Below are 21517 nucleotides of genomic sequence, written 5' to 3'. Positions count from 1 at the left end.
AAGTTCAGGTCCCCCATGACTACCACATCCTTAGCCTTCACTACCTCTGTGAGCTGACCCAAAAATTCCTGGTCAAGCTCTTCTCCCTGCTTGGGAGGTCTGTAGTAGACCCCCACCGTTAAGTCTCTTTCCCCTTGACTGCCTTGTACATGGAGCAGTGGGGGGGCAGCAGGGATTGCCCTCCCAGCCTGGCAGCACTCAGTGAGCACCAGGGCTTTTCTTTAAAGTACCAGGAGCTGGGGCAGGTGTGGGCTGAAACTGGTTTAAGATAAATGTGGTTGAACATAGTATCAGACTTTTAACCGACTTGGGTCAAACTGGTTTATGAAACTTCTGTCCCAGATCCCTTTGTGGTTCAAGTTAAATCACATCCCTCCAGCATCCCAGCCTGCTTTTCAGGCCTGGGGTGGGCTGGGCTGTGCTGCCTGCTACAGAAATGAAGGGTTGGGGGGTGGGGTGAGAGGCAGGCAGGCAAACCCCAGCTGGGGTCTGGGGCCAGGAGGAGGTAAATCCCCCTCCCCAAAATTAAACCCCTCTTTCTGCAAATACAGCTGCCCTGCCCGGCCTTGCCCTGTCCTGCTCTGATAAACTTACTGAAAGTTACTGCTGGCTGTGACTGTGAACTACCAATCCCAGAGGCACCTGCAAGCAGGAAGAGGAAGTGATGAGCAACCCTGCAGAGTCCTGCTTTTCTGATGCTGGATTGCAAATCCCAGAGACCTGGGGGGCAGCAGGAAGAGGAAGTGCGAGACAGCCATGCTCAGCTTTTGGCCTGAGCCAATCCATACATGTGGCTGCATTGCCTGAATCGAAGGCAAATGTGTGTCCAGTTGTTTCTCAGTTTAATCTTTGCAGGTTAGTCTAAGACTGAATTGATTCAGCCCACGGTTTTTTGACTATTTGTACTTAGCCATGAAGCACAAACAAACTAAGGAAACAAATGCATTAGTAGGATGCTTGCCTGTGCAACATCATGCAAGCTTTATATTCTGAATCCTCTTCTCCTTTGTGTGATGTCATATCTTTGTGCCATATCTGACTATCTAAATCAGTTTGCAAGCTTTCTGTGAGTGGAACCAGGTTTTTTTATTACATTTTACTCTATGATAAATACAAACTAAATATATAATATAAGCAATTAGTTACTTAAGAAACACTTAGCTCCGTAATCTAACGAACCTCCTTCTCTGTGCCTCTAATACTCATACCATTTTTTCTTCCATTTATAGCAATCCATATGTATCAGAAAGTTTGCAGCTCTCTGGGCCTGGCAGGCTGAATTGTTCAAATCATGCTCCTGGGACTTCTCTTCAAATGTTTACCAGAGAGCATTGCATGGTGTCTGCGGAAACAGTTTGAACAGATAGACAGTCAGGCCATGGCAGAGATCATCTAGGGCACTGTGATGACAACTTATGAAAGCTAGGAGACCTTTGGGAGATCCCGTTCAAGGTTGAAGCTCTGGTAGCCTGTTCAGATTACATTTGTCCTTGTCTTTTCCCCCAGTCTATAAGCCTCCCTCTCCCCCCTCCTGGAAACATCCATCTTAAGGATGCAGTTATTAAGTAATGTCCCAATCCTACTTCCATCAACACCAGTTGTGAAGATTCAAACCCTCAAATTCTGTTCCTTAAAAACTATTATTCATTACCTTTTTCACACACAACCCCCCCCCCCCCAAAAAAAAAAACCAAACAAAACCCTGACCTTGGCAAGTCCTAAACACCCTTGTTTTTTATATAGGAACTTAGAGAACAGATATGTGTTTTCTTTCATTCTTATATGAAATCATCTGATTTCACAAGCATTAAATTAAATGTCAAGATGTTTCTAAAATTTTCTTTAAAGCATTAGGCAATGTCTAGACAAAAAAAACACCGCCTTCAACTTTTTACTGCTCAGCTGTAAGTTACTGGAGGGCAAAATATTGTCTTACCAAGAATACAAGACACATCTTACTAGCTGAATAGAAGTGGAGTGGTGCTCTTGCTGCCTTTAAATACTTTAATTTCACTGTCTGCTGGACCTTGATATAATAAATCTAAAACTCAGCAGATAAATTTAGCTTCCATGCATCATCTTTGAATGCCATTCCCTTAAACCTGGAGGTTTAAAAACAAAACACAAAAAAAGTAGCACAGAGTGAAGAAGTAATGAAGGGACAGACCTATATTGGATCTGTAAGGAAATAAATCTAATAATTATCTAGACTTCTTGGCTGAAATGAAATCAATATTTAGCAATTCAAGCACAAACCCATTAGGGAAATTTCCAATTTCCTTGCAGCTTTGGTTTAAGCTTTCATGACTTCTTGTTTATGAAATGCGAAAATCTTTTATAGTGCAAAAACATTAGCAAAACATCAATTCTGTCTGACAGGTGAGCATGTTTCCATCTGGAGCACTGATCTTGCGCCCATGGTGTAACAGGGCACTGGAGCAGCTCCCTAAGTCCTTGTGCTACAGTCTACTCCGGCACCTGCGCAGACGTGAGAACCCACAGGGCCGACTCCTCAGAGGACATCTGACCAGAAGCCAGGTTCAGTCAGCCCAGAGATTCCTCCTCTCCCTGAGCCTGACTTACCCTTTTCATATTGCTCCTGGACACTTGACATTAGTTGCAAGCGTGCTAAGGTGGGGCCAACCTAGTCAAGCAGCTCTCTCAAACCCCTTCCTTGCCAGGAGCTAGCCAGGTCATACCCACACTACTTCAAACACACTCTACTTCACAACGTCTTTCGGGGTACTTCCCTCCCTGCATATCTCCTTCCCCTCCTGTGAAAAAAGATCCAAATTGAGGTGAGCCTTTCCAGCCCTATGATGGATTCAAATGATGAAGGGTTGCATGACCAGGTACCACTGTATAATTTTGTGAATTTTCTCCTTCAGACTGTATAATTAGTGGAGGGGCGCATAGTCTGTGATCAAGGTGAAAGTCCTGTCCAGCAGGTAATATCAGAGGGCCTCTACCTCCTGTTTTACTGTTGGGGCTTCTTTCCCAATGATGGAGTAATTCTCCTCCCCCAGGAATAGCTTTTGGTGCAACCAGAGGATGGTGTGTTGCTCCCCAAATTCACTGTTTGGGACCATACTGCCCCAAACGCACACCGGAAGCTTCAGTCTTGAGTATAATCTCCTTTGAAACGTCTGGGGTTTACCAGACTGGTTCCTGGTACAGGCAAGCCTTCAATGTGCAGAACACCTGGGACATTATCTGGTCCACCTTCTAAGGATGGTTGCCCTTCAGAAGGTCTCTGAGGGCGGTCACAATTGAAGAGAATGCCCATTTAAACTGTCAGTAGTACCCAACCAAACCCAGACTTTCCCAATTTATACCAGACCCGGAGGTCTGATTTCGGCTGCAAGTATTCTATGATGAGCCCAACACAACTCAGCAGCTTTCCTTAACCCCTTCCTCAACAGGGGCTAGCAGGTCCATACCATTACACATGGGACATGGGTTCTATGTTAAAATGGCTTCACTGTTGAGCCAAAAGTAATGATATTGGAGTCAGCCAGAAGACACATTTGTACGTTCTTTCCTCTGCTGGAAACTAATGTTTGTTGAAATAGTTGAAAAGTAGTGAATGGCTAGATTGAGGAAGGACAAACAGTTTCATGTGAAATTAAAAATTCCTGTCCTGGCTTTTTCCCCCACAACAAAATTTTCTTGTGATGAAGGGCAGGAACCCAGTTACAGCCATCTGTTTCTCACTTCATAAGCTGGACACAGATGTCTTTAATGGAGCATGATTGGAGCACAGCTGATTGTGCTCCAGGGACATCTATAGACATCCCCGGTCACCGTGCCACACTGGCAAGCAGGGGAATCCCTAAAGGCATATATGTAAATCGGTCCCCCCAACCCCTTGCAAATACACTCTTGGAGGAATCTCTCTGCAAAGTGGTGAGGGGGAACCTCTCACTCCCCTCCCCCTTTCCTGCATTTGTAGGCATGACTGGGAAAATTCCTTTCCAAGGGATTTCCCTACACATAGGCACAAATTTGTGTGTGCATGGCATGGCGGGCACAAGTTTCCATAGACCCTTTTGCATTTGCAGGCATGTGGGGAAATCCCCTGCAGAAATATTTCCCCATATACTGCACAAGGTGCATATCAGTAAGTGGGGAACCTCTACTTGCAGACATGTACCTTGCAGTCCTGACTTTCCTCACTTGCTCAGCCATGCCCCTAGATCGACACATCTGGGTAACAGGAAAAGCTAGCTAGGGTCTCCCTTGAGGGGGCCAATCCTGCCCAGGACTTCCCTGAAGGACTGGGCCCCTGAAGCCCCTGGCCCAGGAAGACTAGAGAGACTAGGCAGCTTTACGCTGCCAGAGCTGTTCTGCTATAAGCAAACAGACGTAGACTGAAACACAGAGGCCCAAATTAGCACTACCTTCTGTCATGACCACATATTTGAGCATTTGTGGCACAAGAGAAGCTATGAACATCTGTTTGCTTTCACTTTGTACCACCATACACATTTTTATGCCAGTACAAAAATGGCATCTGTTTCTACCCACTTGGACTCAGTATGCAGTAGAGTAATTTATGTGTTCCCTTAACTTATAGCACCTACTATATTTTCTCTGGGACTACATACCAGTTATGGACTGACAAAGCACAAGTATGCATTTATGCTTGGGGAAGGGAGAAAGAATCTGTGACTAAACCTTAGTAGCTGAACAGGAAAAAACATGGGGGATAGTAATTTACTGATAGTATTGACCAGCAATAACTTAATGCCCCCTGAAGAGGGAAAAGAGAATCCGCGACCTGGGGAAATACCAGTCAGCATACTGGCTGGGGTCAGATAGTTTATCGACTGGCACTTGATTATTGATGGCAAAAAAGATTAATGGACTACCAATCACCTCCTGCAAAATAAAAAATACATCAAACCAGGCACTGAATCATTATCACAATAATAGTGCTTGCAGGTGCTTAGAGAGGGGAAATGGAATTATGCAAATTTTAAGACGTTCTAGAACATGAGATGGGTGTTTTTAGCTTTATAGCAAAGGCCAGATTCTGACATCTGCACTCATGTTCCATGGTATTTTAGTACATAAGTGATCCTACTGAAAACTGATACAATGAGCAACTGCATTTTCAGGAGCTTTCATGACCACTGCATTTCATGTAGATGTTGTATGATGGAGAGCTGTTTCCCTGACCTCTCCCTCGCTGTTTCTGTTGCATTTTTATTGGAAACTGTCCAGCGCATATTGTTAAAAACTGCTGACAATGTGATCAGCAGAACATTTGAGCTTTTTTGGAATAATGATTTTGGACCGTGCATGAATTAACAAACCCTCTATAGAACCCTAAATGCAAAACTGAACAAAACAAACCCTGTCATTTTGGAGGAACAAGGCCAGACAATTCAAAATTCAAAGGTTATGAAGTTCCACAGACACTGAAGCTTTTCTGTGCCCACCATACAAATGAAACCATATCATGGAAACAATGTGAAATGATTGTGTGCAAATGTCCATAGGAACATTTGTACAATGAAAGAATGAGCTACAAAGTCAAATACAAAGGAAGCTACAAAGGAAGCTTCTGAAATAGACCTTGCTGGGTTACTTTTAAGAGGGAAAAGTATAACGAGGAGGAGGAGTTCCCTTCAACAGGCTGAGCTTGTTAAAAAACATACCTATGTTATCAAAAAATCCAGATCGAAATTTTAGTCAATGATGTATGTACAGGCTAAGAATGAACAAAGCAGTGAAATTAAACCCTGGTAGAGTAGGTCTCAAATGTTATGGGTCAGCTCAGGCTGTAATTAAAATAATAATAATAATGTATTTTTTTTTCACTGTCTGTATTTAGTCACTGAATTAGGGATCCTGTCACCCTTCATCTCAGCAGCATAAAAACAAAACCTTACACATTATGAGGCTTATCAATGCTCGTAAATTTGTCACCTGAAGAAGATTCGACTTAAGGTCAACCTGTATAATTAGTCACTGCTTTCTTATACGATCTTAGTTCAAAACCAATTTAAAAGATTGATTTCACACAAGGGAGACTGACTTTCCTTATTATGAGCCAAAAAGCTGGAGACGGTCCTTAAATTGAAGACTTGGAGAACACAGAGAAAAGCAGCAGAATTTTCTGCATTTTTTATTTGCAAACAACAATGGAAAAATCAGGGATGTAATCCAAAAAACCAATATAGTAGTCTAGACAGGAAATAACTATGGCATGAACCATTATTTTGGCCCTCGATGAAGTAAAAAATATGAATTGTTAAGATACCAAAGCAGATTGAAATGGCAGCTTTGCCAACAAGAGTAACAAAATGTAGACTGGTGTAAAAATATGGATTATTTAGGATGAAATGTGGATTAGGTGTGAAGACATTAATTTGAGAAACTATCAATGATAAATTGCTGGGGCTAGGATCTTTTCCCAGTGAATGGGAACAACACCAGATCATATTAGCAATTTTATTCATCCTTTGCCCAGAGTAAAATGACTGGTGCTAGATGAATTTTTACACCAAATTTTCCAATGAAAAGTACAGATCCTGCAACACTGATGTAGATATTCCAAAGTAGGTGTTGGTTTTGCCAGTTTTTTAGGTTTTGAAAAAAAAAATCCTTAAGAACTTGAAATGGAAAATATTCATGTTCTTTTAAATCAATGCTCTGTAGTTAAAGGTCAGTTGGCCATTATACAGAACATCTTAAGGAACTGCATATAATATTTGATGCCTAGATGCCATTTTAAAGTGATGGCTATTTATACCTTTGTGAATGGCAATTTAAGCCAGACTGCATTAGATGTTGTTGGTTCTTTCATTTTGGCATCATAATGCTCACAATGTAGGTGCCTTGTCCTGGAAGAGCAATCCATCTAAACAGGATCTGATGACTAGGATCCCCTACGACAGCTGAGGGGACTAAAACCCATGTCTTTCACTGCTCAGGAGAATGCACTAATCACCAGGTCAATAAGCTAGCGGCCTCTTCACTCCTTTTATTGTAGCCAGGCTACAGGCCAGCCAAAAATGTAACATCAGTGGGTCTGAAAGGGAACAACAATGAGGAGGGAAAATATGTGTACGCATCTTTTCAGGCCAATATGGACTTGCCTAATAAATCTAGGCCAGTAAGTGTTTTTGCAGCTGCTGGGGGAAGGTCAATTTGTTTTGTTTTTCTTGAGATTTAGTTGCCTAAATCCTATAAGTTTTACTTTGGCACTTACACAGTTGATTTAGATCTGTCCTTGAATGATCTGGTTTTAACTGTGGATATCACTGGAAGTGTACATTTATTTCTCTCATTACTTTAAAGCTTGTCTACGTTGCTGTGCACCATGCTGTGCCAGGAACACCAGCAAGTGGGTGGAGAAGGCTTCTGCGCAGCAATCCAGAGCAGATCGTAGAAATATTGTAGACATTAGGGCTGTGTGAAACAGCAGCATTGCATATCGACTTCTTTTTTGCCATTTTGAAGGGACAGTGTTTCTTTTCATATTATTTCAAAGCGCTGTTCCATTTTGTTTCGTCAAAACTGTTCCAACGTTTCACTTATAATGGGGAATCATTAAATGCCTATAACTGTGTCATTTCTCGCCTGATCATATGAAAATTACAGGAATGGTAGCCCCTTCTGAGGGCATAAAGTCTACATTTCAAGGAGATAGGTGCAGGGGTTTCTGGGAAACTACACCTCAAGGTGCTGACAAGCAAAACTCGTGTCATTTGCTAGCAGCAGCAGCCTTCTATCATCCTGCATGCAGATCTGGGGGGCCCGCACCCCCAGAAAGGCTGTGGGACTGTGCCAGACTCCTCCCAGGGGTGTGGACCTCTGAATCTGCACTCGGGATTACAGGAGGCTGCTGCTTGGGACTGGCGTTGGGTGCAGCCTGCACCCAGCGCTGGGAAGACTAGTGCTGCTGGCCCCAGGCAGCAGCACCAGCCTTCTGTCATCCCACATGCACATCTGGGGGCCCGCACCCCCGGGAGAAGTCTGGCAGCTATGGGAGGGCAGGTTGAGCTGTGGGGCTGGTGTAGCCACTTGGAGCACAGCCCTGGCTCTCCCAGCCTCCGGGCTGCACTCTGAACAGGTCCACCAGCCCCATGGAGCTCAGCCTGGTGGTGGGAGACCCGGTGCATGGGCTAGTGCGTGGAGCCTCAGACTCTGGGAGCTGCACAAGAGCTTGGGTCTGCAACCCCCGGCATGCAGCCGGGACCTCGGTGCATGAAGCTTGAGACCCTGGCAGCTGCTTGAGGCAGCTTGGGTCTGCGATCCTTGGTAGGCAGCCAGGGAAACTCGGTGCATAGGGCTAGACCCCAGGAGCCACTTGGGGTGGCTCGGGTCTGCAGCCACCGGCATGAGGCCAGTGGCTCAGTGCAGGCGATGCTGCACAGAGGGTCCAGAAGCAGATTGAACCTTGGTGCTGCACAAGGTGGCCTGGGCCTCCAACCCCCAGCAGAAGGCAGAGCCCTTGGGGCACAGGGCCACCTGTGGGTGGCAGCCCAAAGGAGCCAGTGGCCTGGGAGGCCATGCATGTGGCATGGGAGGCTCCTGCAACTCAGCCAAGGATGAGGACCACCCCTCCAGGTCCTGGAGTCGTGAGTTGTTAGGGAAGGGATTCCCACAGAGGAAGGGAGCTACCCCAGCTGTGAGGCACTTTACCCTCGGGAAAGCTTGAGCTAACCAGTTATTAAAGTACCTTATTTTGTGGGAGAGCACCTCATATTTTGTGACATTATGCCTTATAATTTGTGGGCATTTGAACTTTGTATATTAGTATTTTAATAGAATATTAAGTATAAACTTCTTAAGGGACACTGTGGGGCCCTATCTCTGATGGTTATATATGCTTACCTATACTCACCTGTCCATATTTGTGTCTGAATGTTGTTTAGCTGAATTTATTTGTGTCTACCTGTATTTACTTGTTGTTTATGCATTTTAGATTACCTGATTGCTAACCCATTGCTTGGGGCTATCTGAAGGGATATAATCTTTCAGCCTTTATCTGTAGGACCATAGTATTATATGATAATTATATATTTGTATATATGTACGTTTATTAATATTAATTCCCTTTAATTTTTGTATATGTTAATAAATCTCTATATAGTTAAGTATCTCTTGTCCTGGTCTGACTATGGGGAGTAGAGGGATCTGGCCTGCATATTGCAGACCGCTCTCATAGCACTTCTGCCTGCCACCCGTCCCTTCTATCTGGAAAGGGGAGCACATTACTTGGGTGCACCCAGATTACAAATAATTTGCCCAGCCCACCAAAGCCTATGGAGCTAGTATATGACACAGTAATCAAGAAATCACCAAAGGACATTAGTAATGCTTCCTTACAACCATGAAAAACATACAGGGTTTTTGAAGTGAGGATGGTGACATGAACAAACTAGTGCAAATTTTCATCCACAATAAACCTAACTTTGTTCATATGTTCTGAGTTGACATAGGCCTGAACTGCAAAACATGGACTCAGGATCCAGATGTGGTTTCCCTAAAGCTTGGAGAACTTTCTACCTGTCATTATCTTCCAGTCCATTATAGAAATGGAAGCAAATCTCAGCTCTACATCTAAATTTCTCCACAGATTAGAGTTATGAAGATTTTGGTGTGAATCCATCTAAACTCAATAGTTTTCAAAAGATCCCTTGCTCCCAATTTTTCTATGCCCTTGAATTTCTGGCTGTTTGTTGGATTCAGAAAAGAATGTACTGCATGCAAGGAGGGGGGTTTATTTTGTTAATACTCTCAGTCCTCACTTCATTTGATTGCAATTCATTTTCACCTAAGTAAGAACAGGAAAACATGAATATTGATATCTGGCACTAAATATGTAGCACATCTGCCACAGTTTCATTTCCTAATACTTCCTGACCAGGGAATAATTTAGATTTTTTTTTCACTGCAGCCCCTAAATGTGTAAAGGATAAGCTATTGTTGATTTCAATTCTAGCTTCAATTGATGTAGAATGAAAAAGTCACGACAAAGACTTTGCCATGCAGAAGAGCCAGGGAAAGCCAGGTAAAGCAGGAAATTAAAAAGTAGATGTAATCTCTACAGAACAGGTCTGTTCTGACCTTGGCCTAAGTCATTAAGTGTTTTTACATTCATAAATATATGCAACTATTGCTTGTGCTCTTTTTGTTCTTTTTGTGTTTGCCTCACTTTATAAGACAGTACAGCCTTTTAAGAAATGTAGACATTAATTACTCAGTTGAAGGAACATAACTGCCAAGTTCAGCTGCTGTCAACTTCTGTTCATTTGTTTCAGTCTTAATCCCCTTCGGTTCCTTCCACCTGCCCCCCTCCCCCTTGTTTCTTTTAAGTACTTAAAGATTTTGCTTTCTGGATTGAGGTATTACAAAAAAAAGTGTTGTGGTGGGCTAGAATTACTTGGAAGGCCATAAACTAGAGATGCTTGGGCCTACAGAGTATGGTTGTTAATGTCTATGAAATTTAATCCAGTTTTTGTTCATTCAGGGTCTTGCATGGCTGACAGCAACTCAGCAGTAACTAAAGGTCAATTCAAAAGTCAAAGGCTTACAACCTTTAGATCCCATTCATATAGAGACCTGCACAACTCATTATTCCCCTATCTCTGAAATGAGAGGGCTCATTCAAAGAAGCCACCTGCTCTCCTAGAGACCCATTTTGATTTCTCTGGAAAAATATTGACATGAGAGTAGAAATAAATCAAATGCAGCTACAAGATGAACAGAAAGAGGGCTTGCTCCTGCAACTACCACCATGAATGGAGCAATTCACCTGAAGGAAACCGCTCAACAGCTCAACCGCTCATTACTTCCAGTTTACGAGGGAGCTATGGGCACAGCCCTGTACTATAGCTAATGCAGGGGGTTTGGACCTCACAGGAACAGTTTCCTCCCGGTGTCCTTTGTTAGTCTAGCATGTATCGTTAGCAACCATCACCACTGCCATGTATTCGTGCATGATGTAAGATGGCTGAAATGCAGCTAGGCTGGCTAAGGTCTTAGCGATTGGAATCAAGGCTCCTCGTTCCCAATGCACATTGCACACTTGCTCCAGGAGGGTCTGGATACTGGATACCCTGTGAGGGTGTGAGAGCATAGATTCTTATTCCCCATTATTTTTATACAGATGTAATCCATGCCACAATCTGGGCCAGAATTTCTTATCTCTAGGATGCAATCTTAAATAGAATAAGATATCAGTCTGTGCAAGCAGGGAATTTTGAGGAGTTTAAAAAAAAAAAACCCATTCAGACTGCTCCTTAATCCTGACAGCACTAAGACAAATTCAGCTCGCAGGGGGGCACATAGGCCTCCATCTGACTCCTTGAGGAGCTGTGTTTATAACTCAGGTCAGTGTTTAATTTCAGACAGATCTTTCACAATATGTTGTTTGCTTTCACCATGTTTGCAAGTTGGTCCTAATTCCTAGGATTTATCACAGCATTTCGTACATGCAGGCAGAGCAATGCATTTTTAAACAAGTTGAGATAAATACACAGATAAAACAAATGTCCTTGCATTTTAATCTGTTTAGCGTAAAAGACCATTCTGTATTCCTCCCCCTTTTCCTTTTCCTTTTCCTTTTCATCATATTGATAACTGTAATATACTTTAAAGCCTGGGATAGGGGATGAAATGAAATCTGAAAAATCAAAACAGCCACACAAGAATCAGTGTTATGCTTCATTTCAGCCTTTACGCCAGACATTTGTAACAATCCTCCTCCTCCTCAAACTCTGCTCAATTCCTAATTTATTTGATTTAAATGATGTGAAAAATTATAGGGGCTAAATAAGCCATGAAGGCAGTCTAGCTTCTTAATAAAAAGAAACCCCAGACCTCCATTAAAAATGAATACTGGTATTGAGAATCAAAAGGGCTTTTATTCCTTACTTATCTTTATTTTTGTGACTGTATCTAATTGGTTTTAATTATATTTTAATAGATATTAAAATGTTTGTTCTGGTTCCTAATTTCTTATGCAAACTTCCTTTTAATGTCTCTTCCTTTAAGTTAGGCCAGTTCTGCAATGTTTTTCAGTGGCAGTAGACTCCTCAGAAATGCAGAGGTACACTGGAGGTACCCATAGAGATGCCTGGGTACTTTTGCATTAATGTGCATTGTAAGATGAAAATTGATTACTGCACAGCGATGAAAGCCCTCTGATGTTTCAATGGAAGTAGAAGATACTCAGCACCTTGTTAGATTTGTCTTTGGATTGATTATTTTTAAGCCCACAATCATGCAATGAACTCGATGCAGAAGGATGCTTGGGCAGAGCTTTACTGAATTAGAAGTGGTTTCAAGCACTCTAAGGTTCTGCCTAAAAGTAGCTCCAGCTGCCAAACTAATGAAAGAGTTGAGGATTATAAAGTAGGAAGAGACTACAGCCTGCAGTGCTCTGTATTTGGAGGCATTTGTCAGAAATGACAGAGCATTTTTCTTCAAGATCCATTTACTGGCTTAGCTGAAGTAAAGAGAAGCAAAAAGAGCGTGACATTGAGTGAAGTGTGTGACTTCTAAACAAAGGGGTGGAGGAGAAGATAGTCCCCCATGGCAAAATGTCATTATCCTCTCTCTTTCATATGTGGACAGGAGTTATTTAATATCCAGCCTAGGGCTGCAGAGCTTTCTACAGCCAAAACATCCTTTGAACACTAAGGATGTGAAAAAGCACCTCTTACCTTGACCACAGCGGTGATCCGTCGTGGTCAAGGATGAACACTCCCACGGGTCAAGTAAAGGGTTGTAGATGAGTCTGTTGATGGTTTCTTAACCTCTTATCTAGTGGTTGGTTAGACTGCATCTAAATTTGCTGTAAAGTGAAGCAAGTGATATGTCATGAGACAGGTCAGCTAACTTAAAGTTTTGGTAAGTTTCATTCAGGAGACTTCAGACATTTAAATACTAGCAAAATACGCACACACTTTTTGCTATTTCAGGTAACAAGATTTTACTATATCTAAAATGAAAAAAGTGTAATGTACAATATCAATAATGGGCAAGAATGTAATAAAAAAGCACACAAGTAAGATATTGCAGAGGTACAGAGAGGAGACCCATTTCCACAAGATGAATACTCTTCTCCCTCTTCATGGTGAAGGTTTTGCCATCCACCACATTCCTAGACTTACAGGAAATGATCAAACACATTACAGCAAGAGGAACAGGGTAGAGGAAAAGTCACAAAGGAAAATAGAGACCCAGATGTATCGTCATCACGTATTCAGACAGATCCTGTTCAGTGTTACCAGTTCATCCTATTTAAGGTTCAGAGTTAGGGAAACTTTACACTTTGGAAACAGTAAGAAAGATGTAAAGGTGAGGACATTAAGTTAACACACTAACTTCTAAATACCTTTTTTTAAAAGGTAAGTCTTTTTATATTTTGTTACTATATTTGAACTGACAATAATTGGAAAGCTTTCGGAAAGTGACAAATACCCTATAATTTTGAAGTAAGTGATTTTAAGTTTCTCTTTATCCCTAAAATGTTCAATACTCTTTAAAAATACTGGAAAAGTCAACAATTTTGAGGAAAACAAACAGCATTAAATAGACTTAAAAAAACCCCCCCAGTGATAGTATATTTTCTTAGTGCTATCAATAATGAAAGTCACTGACTAAGAAAGGAGTCATCAGAAGATAGAAGAGAGTCATATTTTGGATGGTTAGGGAAAAAAACACCCAAAAGCTGTGCATACAGCATATCTATTCTACTTTACTGAATATTATGCATTTATTTATAGGTGTGCCTGAAATTTCATTATAGGGCTCTATAGTGACTATAAATTCCAAGTATTCAATATCAAAGCAAAGCTCCATATATGGTCTGCTCTATACCCAGGATATCCATTGGTGTCAAAAGTATTTTGTGGACTATCGAGGGCAATTTATATTTAACACAGTGATAGAAGAGAGTCATTACTCAGTGAGTGAAGGTTACAATTTGATCCAGATTTAGAAATCAGCTGTTCTTTTAAAAGCTTTCATTAATAATTCCTTTATGATGGAAATACCTAAAGGCTATTTTTTGATTTAACAGACTTCATCTTATGTATATGCTAATATAAATATTTAATCTCCTTTTAAAATATGGACACTATATCATAAATAGGCCCATACTCCTTATGCCTACAATGGACTCAAAACTATGCAAATTGATATAGGCTCCTGAAGGCTTAGGAAAAGCTAAACCAAATTCATTCCCTATGAATATGTGCAAGAATGAACAAAAGGACCCTTTAGCCAGAGCCTTCAGTTTTGCATTCACTGCACAATAATTCAAGTCCTTCAACCCAGTAGAGCATAGAGGACCACATCACTCCAGAAGAGTTTGGGGATCATAAGGCTACAGTAGTTCTCCAGGTGCAGAGAGCGGTCCATTATGCACTATGCCTACATCCCAGAAGAGGACAAATGTCTGGTCTGGACATCAGACCCACCTTGAAATTGTAGGAGTCCTTCGTTGTCCACACTTTATAGTTAGGACATGGACAGACATCTGAATCATATCTACTGATACAGATAAGCAGTTACAGTATAACTGCTATGTCTGCATGCTCCTTCACTACTGTAGCTTTGATGCAGCTTCTTTCCAGGTTAAAGTTACAGTGATTTAGCTTGCCTATATCTGTAAAAGATAACAGTTATCTCTTGTGAAGATAACAGTTACAGCAGGGGCTGATCCAGAGCCAGTGCAGTAGCATGATCAACCCCTTCCTCCCCCCCCCACCTACCACTACCTTTCAGATCATACCACAAAAGCAGCAGCTGAGAGCCTGAAGTCCCCAAACTAGGTAAGAAACCCCCCAGCACCTTTTTGTTTCCCCTCCATGCTCAACTATATGTCCTCTCCCCTCCCATTTCTCCCCCTCCCGCCCACCACTGCCATTGTTACTTACTGAACCAGGGAAAGCTCCATAGCTGGTCCTGCCCCACCCCAGCCGGGCTGTGTTGGGAGCCAGGATCAGGCTTGGACAGAACCTGTTGACAGGTTCCTCCTCCTTGACTGATTCCCCCACCCACCCCAGATGCTTCCTGCCAGACCAGGTGCAGGGAGGAGGAACCTGCCCACCATTACCATCATCTGTAGCTGAGCCAGGCTTCCTGCACTGGATAAAGCAGCAGCTGTGGGTCAGGGAGTGGGAGATGAGGTACCACTGGAGGGAAAAGGAGAGAGTACCAAAGCAGGAGGTGAGGAGGGGAGAGATTCTTACCTGATCTGGGGATTTGGACTACATGGTGGAGACAGCATCCAGGCACTATTTTTTTGGAGTTGGAGCCAGTCCCATAGCACTGGTAGTTGTTCTTACACCTACTTGACAAAATCCTGGTTCAACCCATAAGTGACAGCATAACAACTGATGCACACTCCTAAGTAGCACCCCCTCCACTTTTGAAGTAGGAAAAAAAACACACTTTGTCCATGGCCTTAGATCCCATGGATAAATTGTCTATGAAACATTAATATGTGATAGCTGTTTAATAAATGATTCATCAGCTGTTATAAGACGCCAACAGATCAATGGATTAGTTGTGTAACCAATTAAAACATCTTCTAGTTTGGCTATGAGCCCATCTCATGCTATTCATTAGATGTGATAAGCATATCATAGGCATATCAGCTGTTAACTCTTTATAAACTATTTATACTTAGAAGCTTAAAATAAATCATGGACCCTTCTTTGTTAACATACAGTGTAGAACAGACTAAGACTGCTCAGTATGTCTCTAAAGAGAGTAACATTATTTCTCACTTGGAGGTTAGTGAATCAGGAGTATTTCCAATACTCTATAGTGATTGAATGTAGCAGAATGCGGCAAAGAAATAAAATCAGGAAGTACCATTTGAAGTATTCATTTTGATGCAACAGATCTCAGTTACTTTGGGTGCTTATACACAAGCAATGAGGCTGCTCCAGGGCAATGTAACTACAATACTTTGGAGCAGACTCGAGTAATTGAGTCTGCTTGAGCGTGTTTATTACTGTGCTTCAGCGTACTTCAGCATCTTAAGTACCAGTGTCTTCTCACTTAAAAGTGGTGCCAGGGGTGCTTTAACTATAGCTTATTTGACCCCACTGCCTTTTTAAAATGTGGGGACATTGAGACATGAGATGCTCTGGGTGCTTTAAAGGAGTTTCTCCTTTAAAGGACTAAAACCTTGGAAATCAGTTTTCCCCTTGCAGGCTGGCAGAGTCCCTTCTTGGAGCTAGGGGGAGCATGATGCAGGGTACGCATACATGCATGTGGCAGCCAAACATGGTGATGGAGAGCAGCTGCCACAGCTCCCTTCAGGTAAGTCTATGGGGATGGAGGGGGCACAGGTGATGTGGGGGGGGGGGGTAGAAGAGGACAGGTGATGCAGTAGGCACATGCCTCCTTCCTGATCTCTGCACACACAGCAGGGCATGGGGCTGCAGCTGGAACAGACGAGCTCTGGGCAGGAACCACCTCTGCAGCCCAGAAGGAAGGATCTGGCAGGAGGAAGCATCATAATGCCAAGGTCACCACATGCCCCCCTGCATCTCCACGTATTGCCCGTATCCATACACCCCCTTCCTCACACACTGGGGGGCTGGGGCAGGGGGGTCTGTGGGTTGGAAGGGCACCAGCAGGTCTGGAAGGGGGAGCTGTGGGTCAGGAGTGAGTGGCACCGGCATCGGCAGTGGTAGCACCCTGGAATATCAGAGCTGCTCAGCACCACAAAGCAGCAGGGGGGAGAGCTGCAGCTGGACCTGCATCCTGTTGAGCAAGGGGACAGGGGGATCTCTGATTTTCAACAGTAAAGAAACCAAAATCAAACACCAAAATTAACTGGTATTTAGCATTTATTTTATTATAATAATTGAGGCACTGGGAGACTTCCACATTGCCTAAAATTGTAAATATATCAATAAAATATTGTGTTGAACTGATAACTGAATTTCCTGCATCCCAGTTCAACACAATGTTTTATTTTATATATATATATAGTGGCTTTTCATTTTAATTGTGGATAAATGTCTATTTTGGGGGGTTTAATAATTGAATTTAGGATTTTTAAACAGAGAAAACCAGGATCCCTGCTCATTATACACCAAAATCAATACCCTTAATAAAATCTGAGCTTAAACCTTGTTGCTCAAACAACAGAGCTAAAGTTCTAGCCTCTTACTCTGAGGTTCAGCCTTTAGTTATCTCCATGTTGCTGGTTGTTACAAACAGCATATACAAAGACCCATGGCAGTTGCAGCCCTTGGGCATATCCACACATGCAAGCATGTGTACTTGCAGCAGCTCAAATAGAAGCAGTGCAAATTTGAGCCTGAGATTTTTGCCTCAATGCACATGCTCGGACATGCACTTTGTTGTGGAGCAAATTGTGCCATTTGGGGCAAAATAACTCTGCCTGGGTCCTCCCCGATTTCTAGCCAGGGGCAGCTAGAGCCCGGGCCAGCACCTGTGCTGTCCCCAGCAGTATAAAAATCTGCCTTGTCATGTCCCCAGCAGTACAGAAACCTGCCCTGGCCAGCAGCTCGGGGTTACTTGACCTCAGGAGCTTCTGGGGCCCAGGCAATTGGTATCCAGGGACACTAGCCCTTTGTATCATCTAGACTGCTGAGGCAGCATCCCAAATTCACTTTTTAAAATACCCCAAAATCCACATTCTTCCATAATTAGAACAAAAGAGAGAGAAAAAGGGGGATTGATCAGATGGGCAATGTTTTATTGTTTTATTTACAATGTTAAAGAAATTTGGAAGGCTATCAGTGTTCTAGCATCATAATAAAATAAATCCTAAATATCTATACGTTTTAATGTTTGCTTTGGGTTTCCTTATCACATGGTTGGCATGTGATGGGGGATGTGGGTGGTTGTGGAGGGATGTGAGTCACTGTGTGGGTAGGTGTAGGGGGACTGTGGGTGTGGGGGCTGCTTAGGAGGAATGGGTCCCCTGCATGAATGCTGCATGCCCTCAGCAGCTGGTGGGGCACAGCAGCACTGGTGGCGGTGGGAGTGTGGTGGCAGTGGTAAGCGGGTAGCTCCTGCAGATGCCGCCAGCACTGTTGGCAGCAGGAGGACAGGTGGTGAGTGGCGAGCACCCACCACTGGCAGCAAGAGAGGTGACCAGTGGTGATCGCTGACTGCCTGCAGACACCACTGGTGGTGGGGTGTGACAAGCGGCAACCGCCTACAGGCACCACCGGCAGTGTTGGTGGCACCTTTGAGGGGGTGCGCCACTGTGCTCAGGGTGTGCATGTGCACCCCCTCCACATCACCAATGGTCCCCTGCCCCCACAGGGCAGAGCCCCCCACAAAAGCACATGGACTACCCTGCCTGGATTTAACAGACCATTGGTCTGACCCAGTCTGGCACTCTCTATGTTCTTCTTATTCTTCCTTGCCAAAGAGAGAAGGCCATGAGACCATGGCAGAAGTTCGGTTTAAATTGCAGTGAGGCAGATGTAGATGAAATCCCAGGGTGGAGAGAAAGGATTTTGTAAGTGTAAGAACAGGAGCAAAATGAACAAGCCACCTGGGAATATGTGGAACCCCCTTCACTTCTGGCATTCAAGAAGAGGCAGATGGGGATCTTCCCAGGGTGGCTTAGGAAGAGCAAATTCTGAATTTGTTTAGGTGATTGGACTAGACAACCCTTGAGGGCCCTTCCAGCCCAATGATTTTATGAGTCTAATACAGGGGAAATGTTCCTTTCTTTGTCTTTTCTATCTAAAGCCAATACAAAAACAACGGGCATCTTATAACCAAGTTCATGCAGTGTGTGTATATACAATGCCTAGCAAAACGAGGCTCTGACCTTTGGGGGTGAGGCCAGCCCTCGGCACTGCTGTGATGTTAACGATGCAAATGCCTTCACTACCGGATACGTGGTTTGAAGCTTCAGCAAAAGCAATTGCTGAAAAAACAGCAAGTATATGCTGGATCCCCACACCTTCTGTTCATTCTCCCATCTCCTCGCTTGCTCTCCCAGCACCACTCCCACACTCACTGGCAGTAGCAGAGAACAAGCAGGAGGCCGGAGAGAGCAGGGGAAGTCTCCAGCTTATCTCCAGGGACTCGGAGGGGGACGGGGGACCTCGGGATGCTGGAGGGGAACGAGCAGGGGGGCTGGAGACAGCAGGAGAATATCTCCAGGGATGTCTCCAGCCCTCTGCTCCTTCCCCTGCTGTCTCCAGCTTCGGGAGAGCAGAGGACATCAGGGGAATGCCCGTGGGCTGTCTCCAGCCCCCCTGCTCGTTCCCCTCCAGCATCCCGAGGTCCCCCGTCCCCCTTCTACTCCAGCCTCCCAACCCTCTGCTTACCTGACAAAAGCCAGGTTGGGTCCCTGCAGCTTGCACCGCTGCCTGCCTAGCATGGGCAGACAGCTTGCTTCAGGAGCGGGGAAAGGGCTGGATATCCAGGGGTCTAAGTTTTTCATTCCTGTGCATGCCTCTTGCCCCACCTCAAAGAGGATTGAGACGGGGCAAGAGGCACATGCACACTCATCTGGACATGCCTCTTGAGTTCAAAGGAGCTCAAAGACTTAATATAGTGAATGGCAGAGGCAAGCAATTCTTCAAAATGGCTGGGAAGGTAAGAGGGTATAGCTGGAAATGTCCCTGCACCACAGTGGAGATGCCCTCTCCAGGCATGCAGGGAGTTCAGTGTCTCTTGCAGTAGGGCAGAAATGAATTGGACGGACTGAAAATAAATATCTGGAAAAAAATTATATTGACCATTAGTAGAAAAGAAATACTTGTGAAAGGCCATTTATTATGGGGAGAAGGAAGAGCTGAGATCAGAGTTGTGATCTTAACAAGCTCCAGTCCAGGGTGGTATTTCTTAATGGAAAACTTCTGACAGATATCAGTGGGAAAACAGACTCTGGAAACTCAGCATCCCAAAGGCCCTCATGTGATTTTGATTTGAGTACGTGAACACTGCTGAACCCAAATGGCAAGACATCTGCCAGCTAAACTGGCTAAACCAAAGAGATTGCTTTTAATTTCTAGATACAGTTCTCAAATGAGGCAAATTTCTGCATATTTTATAAGGTCTCTGTTAACTGCTTCTCCCCAGAGCTCAAAAAATGAATGCTAATACAAAGCTTCAGTGTCCCTTGCTTTAAATCCTCCTTTTCGTCCCCACTGGATAAGTAAAGGTGTCTGCATGCTTTCATACCCAGGCTACATGGTTTGTGAAGCAAGTCTTAAACCCAACATGCTTCACATTTTTCGAGACACTGTGACATTCCTGTATGTCATCTATAGCATAAAAATGTCATCCTATAATAGACCAGGGAGTTAAATTTTATCCTGTGTTGTGATTTTGAAACTGATGGAATGGAGTGGGCTTTAAAGTTGAATTCAGCATTCAAGTTATGCCTTAAGCCAGGCATGTGCATATATTATATGGTGACGTTTTTATGCTATGGATGACATACATATATATCAAAGTATGTCAAAGACTACAAAGTATGCTTAGTATGAAGTGTTAAGAACATCTATAAAATGTTGCGATGAAGGTTTACGGTCTGTTTCATAGAGGCCCGCAGCAGTACTCCATTTTTTGTATTTATTTTAATCACTGCCTTTTGGCATCCTCTGATGAGCTCATAACTGGACAACTGCAGCATTCCTGACAGCCACAGGCTTTGGTCAATATGCCACTAGTAGCAGCAGGTGCTTTTGTTCTAGAGGCCAGCAGCACTTAGACCTCCTCTGTGTCCCCTCTTCCCACAGCTCTCAATTTATTTGGGCTAGAAGCTGACAAAAGTGACACTCCTCAAAGGTATCACTTAACAAGAGAAACAAGCATCTGGAACCAACAAATGGCTCATTTACGCTGGTGGAGATCAGGAGCTGCTCCACTGAAATCATAGAGGTTACACTCAGATAAAGAGAGTATAGGAAATATGAGACTCCGCATATCAATGTTGATGTTTGCTTAACAGCCAAACATTTGCAAATGACAGGGAGAGTGAGTTTCCTGAGACAAGTTAATTAAGGGCCAGGCTTCTACATATGGCCAGGCTTTTATCCATACAAGAGCACTCAATGAGCACAGAGAAAACATGAAACCATCCCCATCCCTCATAACCTTGTGAGCAAGTTCGTGTGTCCCCTGTACTGTCCTCATAGGAATCTCACAGCCTTCTCAAACAGAGTTGAGCCATAAGTGTAATTTTACTCCACATCTGCAAAGACCAGTGATGCCGAGTGCCTCATTGCACTGTAGAAGCCTTTGTGCTTGCCCTTAATACAATTCAGCAAGAGCAATCTTTTTGCTATGAGTGTGTAGTGCCCAGCATTATGATGGGCACCCAATTCTTGATCAGTGCCTTGCAGAGTTATTATAATGCATGTAATATTATTACTTGTATTGCAGGAGTATGCAGATGCCATAGATCAGGCTGAAGTTTAACTGGAAAATACAGAGCAAGGGCTCAATGGGCAATTGCTGGAAAGACAGAACTTTGCTGTGTCCCTACTAAATGCTGTGGCTCAGAGATACAGTTTATCCCTAGTGCTGT

Source organism: Crocodylus porosus, unplaced genomic scaffold (genome assembly GCF_001723895.1).
Source record: "Crocodylus porosus isolate Cpor-Errol unplaced genomic scaffold, CroPor_comp1, whole genome shotgun sequence".
NCBI lineage: Eukaryota > Metazoa > Chordata > Crocodylia > Crocodylidae > Crocodylus > Crocodylus porosus.
Note: the sequence above shows the minus strand (reverse complement) of the source record.